The following is a 16,079-nucleotide window of genomic DNA, read 5'->3' as shown; positions in this document are numbered from 1 at the left end:
AAAATTTCATTGATTTGATCAATTACGTATTTAGTTCCCGAAATATTATATCGGGGGTCCATTGCGCATGCTAAAGGAAATAACATAGGCAGTTCTTCCCAATATTTTCTAAACTTTAATTCCATAACAATTAAAATTTCACTAAAAGCAGGATCATTTTTATATTTATGGAATGTTCTTGCAATTATATAAAGGCGTTCAAGCACCATACAGCTTGTGGGATAATAAACGCCGGATAAAATCTTTGTGGTCTCATAAAAAGATGTCAAAAATTGTTTAACTTTCAAAGCTAAAATCCAATCGGATTCATTTAACATACCATCGTCATCACTTCTAACATGTCTATTGTTATAAAAGTCAGTTATTAAATTTTTGAATCTTCACATGATTTTAATAGTAAGTATGTAGAGTTCCATCTATGACCTACGTCGCTAACAAATGTTTTAGCAGTCATCACCCCTAGTTCGGCACAAAAATCTTCAAATACTTGTTTTCTACTAGAAGAGATCGTAATATATACTAATGCATTTCAAATCCTTTGAAGTTCATCCTTTATATGTTTTAAACCATCTTACACAATTAAATTCAAAATATGACACACACAACGAAAATGAAACAAATACCCACCAAAATCAGGTTGAAGTGTCCTACACAATTTATCGACGATTACCTTATTAACACTAGCATTATCAAAAGTAAAAGATCGAATTTTAGTCGCACAATGATATTCTCTAACAATACTGATAATAGCATTATATATATTATTAGTATTGTGAGGAAATTCAATAATTCTAAAAGCAATAATTTTCTTATGCATGCACCAAAGTGGGTCTATATAGTGTGCAATTGCAACTATATATGCTCTTTTATTAACCCCTTTCCATATATCAGAAGTGGAGGATTTAACACCCCCACATTGTTGCAAATCCATAATTAATTGTTGTTTTGAATTATTGAAATAATTTATTGTATCGGCACGAAGAGTGTTTCGACTTACCCCAACGTACCTCGGTTGTAGATATTCTTTCACGAACGAGATGAAGTGTTGGTTGTCTGCAATAGCCAGAGGCAACTCAGTGGTGGAAACAAATTCCACCATTCCGGTTCGAGTATCGTCCTCCGAATACACCCACGTGGATAGGGGTGAAGTTGTAGAACCGGCGTCTAGACTTTCAAATTGTAATTGTGTTGGACCAGCTGGAAGAAGTTCATGTCTGGCTGCACATGATTTGTAGTGGCGGTTGAGATGAGTGGTACCAATTTCTTTTTATCATGCCAATCTTTGTTGGTAGTATTTACATGCTGCTTTAGATTTTGTAAGGCCATCAATGACTTTTCCCGTTGAAATCAACTTAAAGTGATTCCAACATTTTGCTTGTTTTTTGGCCTTTCACTTTCCCCTCGCATCTGGGATATTTAATTGCTGATCTTCATCTTCATGTTCCGCTTTGGGAACGTTAATATCATCCAAATCAATTGGAGTGTGACTTCCCTGAACGTGAATGTGAACATCTTCAGGTATCAATATGTCATTTAGACTGACAAATTTATTTGGAAATTGACTTTGCGGAGTCTTAGGCGATTCTCCATGATGTGGTAATGGCTCATATCCTGTATCGAACAAGCTTTCAACAAATGAATGTTGATCCATTTCTGTGATTGTTTATGATGAAATCTTGACTAGATGAATATAAATGTCGTGAGAATTGAGAATTGAATGAATTGAAATTGTAACTAATAAACTGTAAAAATTGAATTGATATTGTATAATTTGCAGCACAAGAGAGTAAAAATTCGATAATTGATATAATAAAAGAGAATAGAGAGGGTTGTAATTTTAAAAGAGCAATTGATATGAAAAAAAAATTTTGGGGGAAGGGGGTATTTATAGTAAAAAAAAGGGGGAGGGGGAAAAAATTAAAATTCAGCGACCGTTTGGACACCGGCTCGACGAGCCACGAGCCGAGCCTCCTGGCAAGGCCCACTCGGCTCCCACGAGCCGAGCCCGCTCGGCCCAATTAACATCCCTAATCGTCACTGCTACAACAGCAGATGGAAATAAGGTAATATATAGCAAATATGCTACGCAAGTACCTTTTCTAATTTCCTTTAGAGAAGTATTTGTTGATACAATGTATATGTTAAACACAATTGGATGTGATATTTTATTAGGACAAAATTTCCTATTAAAATATGCACCATTTACACAATATATTGATAAATATATGTTCACAACGCCTTGTGCACATAAAATATTTACACAAAAAATAAATAAAGCTGTTACAATAGCATATACAGACATAAACCATCAAAGTTCCTCAACCCAGCGTAGTGAATGTTGGAGTACAGAAAAATTTAAACCAGATTAGAAAAATTGAAAAAAGAAATTTCTTAAATATATTCTGAAAATCTATTAGAAAAATGGAATACAGACAAAGTAAATGCAAAAATGAAATTAACCAATCCAGATACTATAGTTAGAGTCAAACCTATGAAATATAGTGTAGATGACCAAAAGGAATTTAAAGATCAGATAAAAGAATTGCTAAAAGCCAAATTGATTAGGCCTAGCAAAAGCCCACATATTAGTTCAGCCTTTATAGTTAGAAAACATAGCGAGGCAAAAAGAGGAAAAGTCATGATGGTTATAAATTATAAAAAGTTAAATGAAATTACCAAATTTGATGGATATTACTTGCCAAATAATGACACCCTTATTAAGCAAGTACAAAATAAAAAGATATTTTCAAAATTTGATCGTAAGTCAGGTTTTTGGCAAATCATGCTTATAGAAGAAAGTAAACCATTAACTGCATTTAGTACCCCCAATCCTTTAGGACAATACGAATGGAATGTAATGCTATTTGGGTTGAAAAATGCACCACGGATATTCCAAAGAAGAATGGATGAGGTAATTAAACAAATTACTCATTTTTGTATTGCATATGTAGATGATTTCCTTATTCATTCAAATAATATTGAAGAACATATTAAACATTTTGAGAAATTTTGTTATATTATGAAAAAATATGGTATTACACTTTCTCAAAAGAAAGTTGAGATAGTTAAAATAGAAATAGAATTTTTAGGATTATTTATAAAAGAAGGAGAATTGCAGTTGCAATCTCATATTGGAGAGAAACTTCAAGAATTTCTTGAAGAAATCAAAGATAAAAAATAATTATAAAGCTTCCTTGGTATATTAAATTATGCTGAAAGATTCATTGAAAATTGTGCCAAACTAAAAAATTATTTTCTTCCAAAGTTAAGAAAAAATATAATATGGTCTTGAGAAGAGCAAAATTGTGAAAATATAAGGAAGGTAAAAGAAGAATTAAAGGTATTGCCCAAACTTATTATTCCAAAAGAAGAAGATTTCTTTATCCTTGAAACTAATGTTTCAGATAATTACTGGGGAATAGTATTAAAGGTTAAAAAGAATCATAATGATTATAAATGTGAAAAGAATTATTCTTGTCCTAAGATACTTGCAAGTTATATATCAGGAACATTCAAAGAAGTTGAAACAAGATATGAGACGAACAAAAAAAAACCCATTGCTGTAAAAAGGGGAGTTCAAAAATATGAAAATTATTTATTACCAAAAAAGTTCTTGTATAGTAACTTCGTGTTCCTGGTATTTCCTAGGAGGTATATATTGTGCTAATTCCTCAAAATCTTTATTTATGATAATATTATCAGTTATTTTTCTTAAATTGTTATGATGGCTAGTACTAAAAGCAAAAATTGATTTTATGCTGATACTAATAGCCTTAATTTTTCGTAACATTTTTAAGTTTCCAATTCTATAATATAGATTGAAACTTTGGTCAATATTTTCATCAATCAGCGATATTGCATAATTGGTTTTACTGTAAATATTATCTTTTTATAGACTAAGTTTCCTACAACTGTTCCTAATAGAGCATCTATAGGATCTTGTAAGATTTTGTTGTCCATACAATATATTTCTATTGGTATATTCATACCTTCTCTAAAGAATCTTTTTATCATTATCTGGACTCCTCCTATCTCAATTCATTTCAATTTGTTTCTTATATTTTTAGAGATTTTGGATAATTTTTGTTTTACCCATTCTTTTATAATTATAGGAATTCTTGCTTTTCCTACGGTGTCTTCTATATTGATAAATATTTTTTTATAATTCATACTTACAATTGTTTTATTTACTCTTGGTAGTATTCCTAAGAATCCTTGATGGAATACATCTTTTTCTTGTAGGTCTAATATTTTCTTAGTTATTTCTTTGTATTTTTTAATATCAAATGTAATTTCTTGATTTATACCTTCTATCGAGTTTTCAACTTCTTCAGTTGTTTCTACTTCTATTTCTAGATCTGCTTGTTGTATCTCTTGATTCATTTATACAATCTCCTCAAAATATTCTTCTAATGAGGATGTATTTAATTCATAAATACTACTGTATTCATTATTTAAATCTTCAAAATATTCAATTGGTTCTATATCACTATCTTCTTGGAATTTTTCATAAATTTTAAGAGTTTTTATATTCTGTCTATCTTTCTTTTTAGGACATTGGGGGACAATGTGTCTTTCTTCATTACAGATGAAATATCTACATTTTTTAATATTTCTTGGTTTAAATTTTTTATTCCAATTTCTTTTCTTGAAATATTTTTTGTGTGGTTTAAAATTTCTCTTCTTGAATCTCTTGTAGTTTTTGAATTTTCTTTTATATTTCTTATATGATTTATATTTCTTCTTATGGCATCCAAATTGTTCAATTTGGCCTATATCTTTTAACAACATAATGAATTCTTTCTTATTTTATATGCTTTCTTATTTTCTAGAGCTTCTCTACACCACATGCATATTATTCTTTTTGTAAATTCAATCCTACTTTCAATACTATCTATTTTTACTCCATCCTCTTCTTCTAAAAGTAGTAATTTCTCATATTCTTTTAATAACTTAATTCCCCATGGGAATGCTACTTTTGTAAAATAAGATCTTAGTATAGGTTTGTTTTCATGATAATCTCCTTGGTTTAATATATAGTATAATTCTTCAAATTTACATGTATATATTTCTAATTCACACAAATCACATATCCTTAAATTTTTGATTGCTATCATTTCTTCATTATATTCGTCTTGTTTTTCTTTCTTCATTAGAAGCATATCTATCTCCCAAAAATTCTGTTCTTAAGGCTTTTTCAAACTTTTTTAATATTTCTTGTATATTTTGATCATTTAAACTATTCTTATTATCTAATACTTCAATTCTACATTCTCTATACTTTATTCTTCCTTTAATAGTTTCTGTTAACTTTCTCCACCATTTAAAAACAATTCCCCTGAATGTATGTTCTATAAATCCAAAAGCTGTATATGTTTCCCATTTATTAAATTGTATTGCTAAGTCTGTACTTTTCATCCATGTTTCAATAGCTTTATTTTTATCTACACAGTCTAGATTTAACCAAACTCCTGTTGTGTGGATTGGTTCATTATAAGATTTCATTGGATTTATTTCTTTTATGGATTGTTTTCTTATATTTCCAGTGTATCTTTTCTGTGTTTTCTATATTGATTAATACCTTCCTTAAGAGGTATTGTAGTATAATAATGATAATCGTATTCTTCATCACTATTGAATTCTATATTTATATTTCGACTTGTTGATGGATTAGTATTCATCTTTGTATTTTTCATTTTTTCAGTTAACTCTTCTAACTGTTTTTTATATTTATCATACTCTTCAACAGTAGATTCTAAGATTTTTTGTTCTAGTTCCTCTACATTTGTAATCATATATTGATTTTCTTCATTTTTTTTCCCTTTATTATTATATTTTTGTGTTATCCTATAATCTTGAGGTGGATTAATTATAATTCTATCTTTTCCTTTAAGGTTTTTATCTAAAAGAGCATTTCCTACTTGTAGATTATGTTCTAAATTTTATAATCTTTTGTATATATCCTCAAAGCTTTCATTTGTAGTATTTTTAGGTAAATAGGGATAACTTTATTTTTTATGTTTTTCAACTTTTTTCAAAAAAATTTCAATTGTATTTTCTTCATTTACTATGTTCATCATAATTTTAGGTTCGTAACATGGCTCTGATACCATTTCGGAGGAGCGTGTAGCGGAGGGATAAGATTTTGAATTCAATTAAAATCTTTATAAGTATTTCTAATATTACAATAGAAATTATAAAATTCATTATCTTTTGTCAAAAATTTTTCCTTAATAATTATATTTAATTTGTTAATTCTTCTTTCAAGTTTAAGAATTTGTTTATGTATATTATTTTCTATTTTGATTGCTCTATTATCTATATAAACATTTTTATATTTTAATTTTGGATCTAAGTATTCTGTAAAGAAACTTTTCAGATCTGCTTTTAAATAATTTAATTCATCATCTGTTGTATTTCTTAGATCAATAAAATTTTGTATAATATTTGGAGTTAAATTTATTAAAGATTCATGATCTATATTTTTTTGGGGACCTAATTGAAGGTTTTTATACATTGTAATGACATTGGTTGTAAATTCTCAACGAAGGGTATTTTTGGAAAGATTATAGTTTAAAGGCTATTCTTCAAATGATTATATTTTTTGGTCTAATCTTATAATTCACTATTCTATTTAGGCTATTAGCAGGTATTTCCTCATTTTGAATTAGTATTCATGCTAGACTGTTTAACCCATAGGGTACCGATGTATGTACTATACAAGTAGAATGAATTAAATATTTTTCAAAAAATTGTGTTGAGCCTTTTGTTTGGTGAAATCTTATATCTGTACGAGATTGTTGACAATGAATAAATCTTAAATTGAATAGTATCAATATGTTATCAAATTCGATTGTAAATTTGATGAAAGTGAATTATGTATTTATGTCCAAATTAATGACTAATTAGCTATGATGGTTTTGAATTAAATATAAGACTCATGCATTGAAATTTCAAATCTACCTATTACCATCATCTTTCCAATTCTCGACCCATGTAACCTAGCGTGGTTTTGGTAGTCTTCCAATTTTATTATTAACTATCTTTTTAGAGGTAAGTTTAATATATTTTAAGCATTCCTCTTTTGAATTCATATGTAAAGTAATACAATAAATCTCACGATTGTCCATATGATTACACATATCATATATATTATTCTCAACATCTATTATTCATGTGTTAAAATTGCAAAATTCTAAAGCTATCATGAACTTCCAGAAAACAGAATAAGCAACTAATTACCTAAATAGTGCACAAGCATTCAAATAATTCAACAAGGTATACAAGATAAATCAAGAATGCAAATTAACTAAATTACTTGATCTTTGAATTAAAAATAATCAACAAAAGGTATTATCTTCATCTAACACAAAAAAATTGATCTAGCGTAACATATTTTTAATGATAATACAACAAAAGAATTAGAAAATATCCTCGAAATGTATATAAATACAACAAATATGTGGAATCAATTTCTTTTTCATCTTCAATCTCAAGCCTTGAATCTACAATTCTTGATATTTTTTTGCATTGGATTCCTTCCTAGGTCTTTGTTTGAGCCCCATTTTTTTTTTTAGGAAAGAATGCATTTTGAATAAAAGATTTATAAAGAATGTGTGGTAAAAATTAAGAAAAAAATTGGACTTAAGTGTAATATTATTTTATTGAAAAATGAGTTTTGAAAAAATAATTTTTTAAAAGAGTGAGGCTCAAATAAGGGCTAGGTTTGTTTTTCTCCTTCAATTGTGGTGAATTGAGTTCTTGTAATTAAAGGATGTTTTTATGATATCATGTGACATAAGAGAGGTATGATATGTGTCTTCAGTGGTTGTCCACGTTACATACTCAAAGACGCTACAATTAGGTTAAGAAACATGTCCAAAGTCCTTTACGTAAATGAGTTTTAGTAAAAGGAAACCGCTTGTCTGACTGAAAATTGTCAATATGAGATTGCAACGTATAAGTGAATTAACTATGGGTTTCGCAATCTTAACGCCTTTATTTTCCAAAAGTTGCAGTTTGGTCCTCAAGTTATGCTCCTTTGTCCAATTGAGTCGTTCTTCTCCCAATTTCAATCATTTATCTTCCAATTATATCAAATCAACTCCTAGCACTCCTCAATATTATTTCTTAGTCCGAATCATTATTTACCTAAAACACTCATGTGTCTCTTATCAACAGTGACAACTCTTATGTTGTTCACTTTAAAGAAAACTTCAATTATGATTCTTAGAAGAGAATTGTAAGTAAAATTCTCATATCATATCAATAAGTAGGCAATTTTATCTTATTCATTGTAGGCAAGAGAATAATTTTATTAAAGTGTCCATAACGATGTTCACCTTCCTCACATGAAGGGGGCCCATTTCAAATAAATTATAATTTATCTGAAGTGAATCCCTCTACATGTAAGGAGAGGGATACCGTTATGAATATTGCATTTTGTAAGGTTGGCATATTCCTAATTCTTTTAATTATTAAACATGGCGTGGAAAACGCCTTACATTTTTTACTGGTCGGTGCAGTGGCCGATGGTTTAGGCTTTTAGGTTAAGTTGACTTAGAGATGTGACAAATGGGTGACGCAAATGAATGACTGACAGCCCAGTGTGTGAGGGTCCAGAGACAACATCGTTAACTCAATTTCAATACTGCAAAAATTTCTCAACTTCAGACATCATCAATGATGTCAGAAATAGTACCAGAGTGCCTGAAATATTGACACCACCAGGTCACTTTTATATCCCCCACTTGCTGACTATGACCTTTGACTACAATTAATTCATGTTCCCTTTCTCATTGTTTGGTTACAAAGGTGGTCATCGGATTTTGGTCATTGATTCAAATTAATAAACAATAATTATGCAAGCAAGATAAAATTAGACGTGATTTTAAGAGCTTGTTTGGTATAATTATTAATTCAATTAAAATTAATTTTTTAATCATTATTTCACTATTTCAACCGTCATTTTTTAATTCTTCTCTCACGAATAGGACTCACTTTATCTCTAATGGTCAAAAATTCAATTATCAAAATCTTTACCAAACACACACTAAAATTCATCTAGTCTGATGTTGTATGTTAGATCTAAATGAAATTGAATATAATTTGAAAGAAAAATGCTAATCATTGTTTGACTGGATGGTATTATTATAGGAAGTTAACAGAAATGTGTATATTTTAGTTATCTAGAGAGTAAATATTTTTAAATACTCCAACATACTTTTTATCCATAATACTTAAATTCAACACTTGGAAAAATTATTTATTATTTTTATTAGCTTATCTTCAAATTATTATATTATTTTTTGATTGAAAATTGAAATACTTCGAATGCATTTAATTATAGAAACCGACTTTGACTTTTCAAACTATTTTAAAATGTTAATTTGAACTATTGAGGAGTGTCTTGGAGTATAATTTTAAGAGATGACTCTTTAAAATAAAGATGATCTTATTTAAAGAGATTCTTGTAGATGTTCTAAGAATACGTTTTTAAACATATTTGAATATTTTTCTAAAAGTATTTCGTCTGATTAAAAAACATTTTAAAAGGAAGTTGATTTTATGTAACTTCGTCATGAAGTTCTTTTACTAAAAGCAAAAGTACTGTCAAATAGACTTTTTTATGTCTCAGTGTTTGGTGCATGTTTTTGCCAATGCACCATTACAGTCTAGAAATCTTGATTAAATAAAGGTTGAACCTCAATCTTGAGGGCCCTCACAGTCCAGCCTCTAGAGTTTTGTGAGAGATAAATTGCGGGATGTACCCCAACAAGTCAGGAAATAAGAGCTGTCTGTACACTGTGCCTACAAGGAGTTTAATTTCATTTCTCAGGAATCGAATCCCCACACTGTGACTGTCCGCTAGGTGTGAAATAACTTCACTCCTGTCTTTTGCACCATTGGACTATGTCCCGAGGGGCAGAAATCTTGATTAAATAGCGTGTACTGAAGATGCTTGGTGACTGAATGGTCCAACCTAATAAATATGGTGGTTGTTATTACTTTAAATTCTTGTACCAATGTTGTTAATATAATAAAGTGATGATGAAAAGATTAAAGCACGATGAATAAATTATGTGTTGCCAAGCTTGTGCATCTTCCAAGTGGAAAATTTATGTGTCAACCGACGCCATGAGAACCATTATTTGTGGGAAGACTTTAAGGTTTGGGGCATGATCTATTGCAACTAATGTTACTTTTCGACCGTTTCTAGTACATCTTTTGTAACCCTAGTGAATTATGGTCCTATGATTCTAATTCCTTCTGTCTAAACTTTGACCAACCAACTTTGGGCGAGAAAAAAAACTTGGAACCTTCGTATAATACTTAGGACTCGTTTAACAGAGTTTTGAAAAGTCAAAAGTTGTTTTCGAAATTAAGGACCTACCTTTTAACATATTGGATGCTATTCCAATTTTTTTATTTTTTTTACTATAAAATTTGTTAGAAGATATCGGGCTAAAGTAATTTTTTCATAAAACTCTTATACAAGTAGTAGAAGCACTGCAAACGAGCCCTTAGTACCATAGAGATTGGAGGTTCTAAAATTTCATTATTTAACGAGATATACAAATAGATAATAAAAACACAAATGTATAAATAGATATACACGAACCCGTAAATTCAAATTGGAATTTTAAGTTGGGGGAACCAATTAAGAAGTAATGTTCGTGATTTTGGCTTAGAGTGCGTTTTTGTTTAGGAACTATTAAAAGCGAAGTAATGATTTACCGATTAATATTTATTTTATTATTTAACAAAAGGACTCAATGGTATTAGTTGTCCACAACATGTGATAGCGGATCATTGATGGGCTTTAATTAATTTGGACCCATGGAGTAGATCTCTGAATTTTTTCGATTGGATCATGTCCATACTCCGGCCCATTTAGGAACTTGAGGCATGTTCAGGCTAAGCCTTTTTTTTTTTTTTTTTTTAAATTTTAATGTTAATTATAAATAAGTGGAAATTACAAACTAATTTTTCAAATTTTCATTTCAAATATTAGGTGCAAAAAATTTTTCTTTCAAAAGTTAGATGCATCCCATTCCCTCATCCCTCTAGTCTTTCAAAATTTTTTTGACTTCTCTCGTTCCATTCTCTCTCACTCTCTTCTTTGGTTGCCGTCACCACCAATTCTAGCAATCTCAACGAAAATTGACCATCATTCGTAGGTTGATGAATACTGCAAGCAGCGACTCTCATCACAATGGTGATAAGCGTCGCGAAAGAGGTGCTCATCATCCATGTGTGTAGATGATTTTGGGTCCAGACGACGAAATGGGTAGATGTTGAATTGGAGGTCTGCTTGGGCGACTGTGTACCATTGACCATTGAGGTCGTTAATCAACCACTGTAATAGTGAGGTCGTTTATTAATATTTAATTAAATAATATTAAAAATTCTCCATCTTCATATAAGTTCACTAAAATGTAAAATTAAATGTAAATCACAAATTAAACTATCACTACGTTTAAATTTCCAATTTTCAACAACAATGACTAACAGTCAATGCTGCCCTAGATGATTTCAATAAGGGTTATGAGCACAAAAGTCCATACGTTTGACTTTTAGTGTGCAAAATGTCCCTGCATTTATTATTATTATTATTATTTTATTTTTTTTGCATTTTCATCTCTATTTCCTCGTTCCATTGTGGAAATCGTCATTCCCATCCAATTTCTCAATAAAAAGATATGAAATAATGAACATACCCTCCTATTTAAATAAAACAAAAAAATGAAAAATAAAGAATTAGTTGCAATTATACTCCCAATTTTTTTAAAAAAGTGCAAACATGTACTAACTAAATTATTATAAACTAACAAACAAACAAATAAATAAAGGAATAATTGCAGCAGTGGCTCCAAACCTTTAAAATATTAACAAACTTTTCTCAAACTTTTAATTTGTTACAATTGTCCCTCCAAACCTTTCGAAACATTACGATGGAGGTTATTTTGGAGAATTTTCATCCAAATGTCTGTTAGTTGACTAAGAAATTTGATTTTGACTATATTTTTAATATTTTTGAACTTTTATTTACTATTTAAAATAAGTTAAAAATTAAATTAGAAAAAGCAAAGAAATAAAAATAAAAACTCTAGCGTAAATTTTCAACTTCTCCCAACCCACCGCCACCAGCCACTGTCACCTACCATCTACTAGCTTTTGAGAATTGAATTTATTCAATCTTGTTTTTTAGATCAGTAATGGCTTCAAACATTCAAATTCTCTCCTTTTCTCTTCTTAACATTCTATTTTCAGTAAAAACCCAGTGTTCTCCGAAATCCACTAGGAAATTCTCCTAGTCCATCTCCACATCCACCAACATACGTCCTCTCGTCCCCGCCGGTTCTATATCCAGAAACACCATCCCAATCACTATCTCCTGCTCTTTCCCCCTCACTTGCCTTCCTTTATGCGCCTCCGTAGTCAGGTCTCTCTCCAAGTTCCTCTTTAGCACCATCTCCAGCATTAATCAATTCTTCTTCTCCTGTGAAGTCTCTGACATAGGCACCGACTCTCACACTTGTCATGGCAGGCAACGAGGGAGATTTGGGAAAGTTGAAGATCAACTCTAGAGTTTTTATTTTTATTTTTTGCTTTTTCTAATTTATTTTTTTAACTTATTTTAATGTAGTAAATGGAAAGTTACAATTTTATCCTTTCAAAAATATTAAAAATAATGGTTAAAGTCAAATTTCTTAGTCAACTAATAGACATTTGAATTAAAACCGTCCAAAAGGGTCTCCATCGCAACGTTTCGAAAAATTTGGTGTGATAGTTGCAACAAATTAAATGTTTGTGGAAAGTCTGCTGATATTTTAAAGGTTTGGGCCTCTGCTATAATTATCCCATAAATAAATGCTCCCACGACTCTCACTCCGCTAGTCTGCATTCTTGTCCATTAAGTACTTTGAAAAGGTTGTTAACAAAAGAGTTTCCCTTTGCAGTGGATCTTAGTTTTCCCTTCGTAACCCGGCCACCCCATGGCATCTTCATCTTCTCCTCCCACGACCACAGTTATTACTGACCACGGCTTTGGCTACTTCGTTGGTATTATGGATTATCTCTCAACTTTGTAGCACTGCTAATATTGCTCTTTCTTAAATTGGCATGTGCCTCTTGTTGAAATATTTGTTCAAAATCAATGAAATAATAATGGATTAGTTGTTGGACTCAATTATAGAACTAATAGAATCAAAAGAAATTGAAAAATGAAAATTTTTATTTTTTGCCTATGCGTACGCACGAGTTTAATTTTGTGCATACAAGAAATGTGTTTTGGCAAAAACAGAATCAAATTTGCTTCTACTATACGTACGCATAATGTTAAAAAATAGCCGTTGGCTGGTTTTTCAATTTGAAACTTGGGGCCGTTTTGGATTAAAAGTTGCCACTTTTCATCTTGTTTTGACACCATTTCGTGACGTATTGATTGAGACCTATAAATTGGTGATGAAAGATCAATACAAACACATTAGAAACATTGAAAAACATCTTGAGATCCACATATCATTCCACATTGAATCAAATTATTGATTTACATTCATATTCAATATCCTTCTTTGTGTTCTTAAAGTTTTGGAGGATTGTATTTGTGCTTTAGTGTTAAATCCTTTACAAGGTTTGATATAACCTTACAAACCGTTTGCCAAAACCCTTAATTATCTCATTCAATCCCGAGAGGGGCCAAATATAGTTTGAGGACAGCGATTACGCGTTTGAGCCTTCATATTCGTTATGTTCTTCATCTTCTTGATCACATTTCTAGTTGTTTGTTTCCTCTTCATTTCCTCCAATTGATGTAAATTTTCCAACAATCTCAAACTATAGTTTGCGATGGAGAACAATATCACTTTGGTGAGATCAAGTTGATGAAATCCAGTTCCTGGTTGGATATTTGATGGGTAAACTTCATGTGAAGGCTAGTACAAATTGAAGTTTCTGTTGACGGAATTGAAGATCTCCTACATTCTAATTCCAGATTTGGTGATGCTACTAAAATCAACATGTCTTTGGCGAAATAAATTTGGAAATGTTGAAAAGAAATGATTTCATTAAAGAATAAAAGGATAGATTCTAACATCATGAATTTAATTCCGGTAATATTCATTTATCTTCTAAAATTCCACTTTGGTAAGTCGATATAATGATTTTCTCACATGCAATTTAGATGTTTTGTTAAAATATATGCACATTCTCAATGATGATATCCCCAATGAATTTAATTTCGGCAGTGCATAATTTGTTGCATGTGTTTGTGAAAGTGGAAATATGGAAATCATGATGTTGCATGAAAATTAAAATTGTATATTCATTTGTAAGGTATGTTTTATATACATTTGGTGAATTTGAATATGAATTTTCATAATCATCTAGAACTTCCTAATAGATTAAGGAAATGAATATTGTGTCCACAATTATGAATTGCATAGTTATATAAATTCTTTGTCTGATATATTTGATGGATTAAAACATTTATGATCCTTAGAATATGCTTTATTTATGGATTTTGATCTTATATGCAATTTAAGGTAATAATAGAGGCTAATGAAAGATTATTATGTGTTGGTTTGGTATCAACATAAAATTTTTGAAAGAATTATGTGATTGTGTTCAAGTTGAAATCTTCATTTATTAAGGCTCTCATTTGTGAAAATAATGTAGAATATTATAAGATATTCTAGGGTCAATTTATTAAATATTAAGGCATAAGAATTGATTATGTGATCTATGATCTACTTGTTGATTTGCTACATGTTGAGTATGAAAGACATGCTAAATATTGTTAAGTAATGTGGTATTACCATTGTAGTTTCAAGTTGAGACCAAAATCGGTTAATCAAAACCATGATAACGAACATGTCTTTTGATTTTGTGAATTGCAATAAATTTATATCCATATTTTAGGTCCATTTCTTAGGTATATTTTGCGAAAAATCTGAAGTTAAGAATTTTGAATGAGGGCATGTTTTATTTGTCTTCATAAATTGATTTTTTTACCATAAATTGTGTTACCAACCGTTACATTGCCTTGCATACGAATATATGTTTACGTGAAAAGGTGCATATTTAATGAATAAGTTATTGGTTTGATGAAAACAATTGAACCATGAAAAATTGCGTCCTGTGAAATTTAATGGTTCAAAGCATTGGTTCATTTGCACCTTTTGAAGTATGCATAAATTACATGGATCTCCTACCATGAAATTATGTTTGAAAGAAACAATTAGTTTTCTTAAATTGTTAATCCACAGTCATTCGATAGAACATGTTGTCATGGTGGCTATGGGAACATGTTAAAAATATATAAAAATAGTTGAATCGTGAATTTATTTGATATTCACTAATTGGTGTATGCAAGTGTTTACTCTATTTTGAGTATGCATGAAGGACATTTATGTTCTTTCACTTGAGATGTATAATTTTGGTACCTATATGGTTAAATGGTTGAAATCTTGATTTGCATATTATACTATTGCAATAAAATTCATGATATTGAATGTGTTACATATAGGAAAATTCTAATGTGTAAGAATTTAGAGATTGTGTGATCTTTCACAACCATTTCCTCTATAGAAAATAGAAAATTACTTGTGGTTACTTTTGTGTCTCTTTCCTTTTATTCGATTATATGAATTTGCAAAAGAAAATATGAACCTATCAAAAGAAATATAGATTGATGCATGCTATAAGTGCAATATGGGAACGGTATGGTTCATATGCATGAAATAATAATATTTTGAGAATGCCAACTAATTGTTTGATTTCATGTCTTGTTGAACTCATATTAATTTGGGTTAATATTGAAAGATCCTATGGAATTAAGTGAGATCACTTTATGCCAATTATATTTGCATAAAGTGTGAAAGATTGTGACTTGTTCTAGTGGAAACTGCTTGCGAAATTATTAAGACATAGAAATACTTTGTAGACCACAAACTGTGCCTAAAGTTAGCGGTGGTACCGAATATCCTTTTCATTCAAATCTTAAAAAGTTTGAATGTGGAGAATTAGTTGGTTAAATTTTCATATATGATTGGAAATTATACTAATTTTTGGTAATA

This window comes from Olea europaea, unplaced genomic scaffold (assembly GCF_002742605.1).
Source record: "Olea europaea var. sylvestris unplaced genomic scaffold, O_europaea_v1 scaffold311, whole genome shotgun sequence".
In the NCBI taxonomy this organism is placed as follows: Eukaryota; Viridiplantae; Streptophyta; class Magnoliopsida; order Lamiales; family Oleaceae; genus Olea; species Olea europaea.
This window is presented reverse-complemented; position numbering follows the sequence as displayed.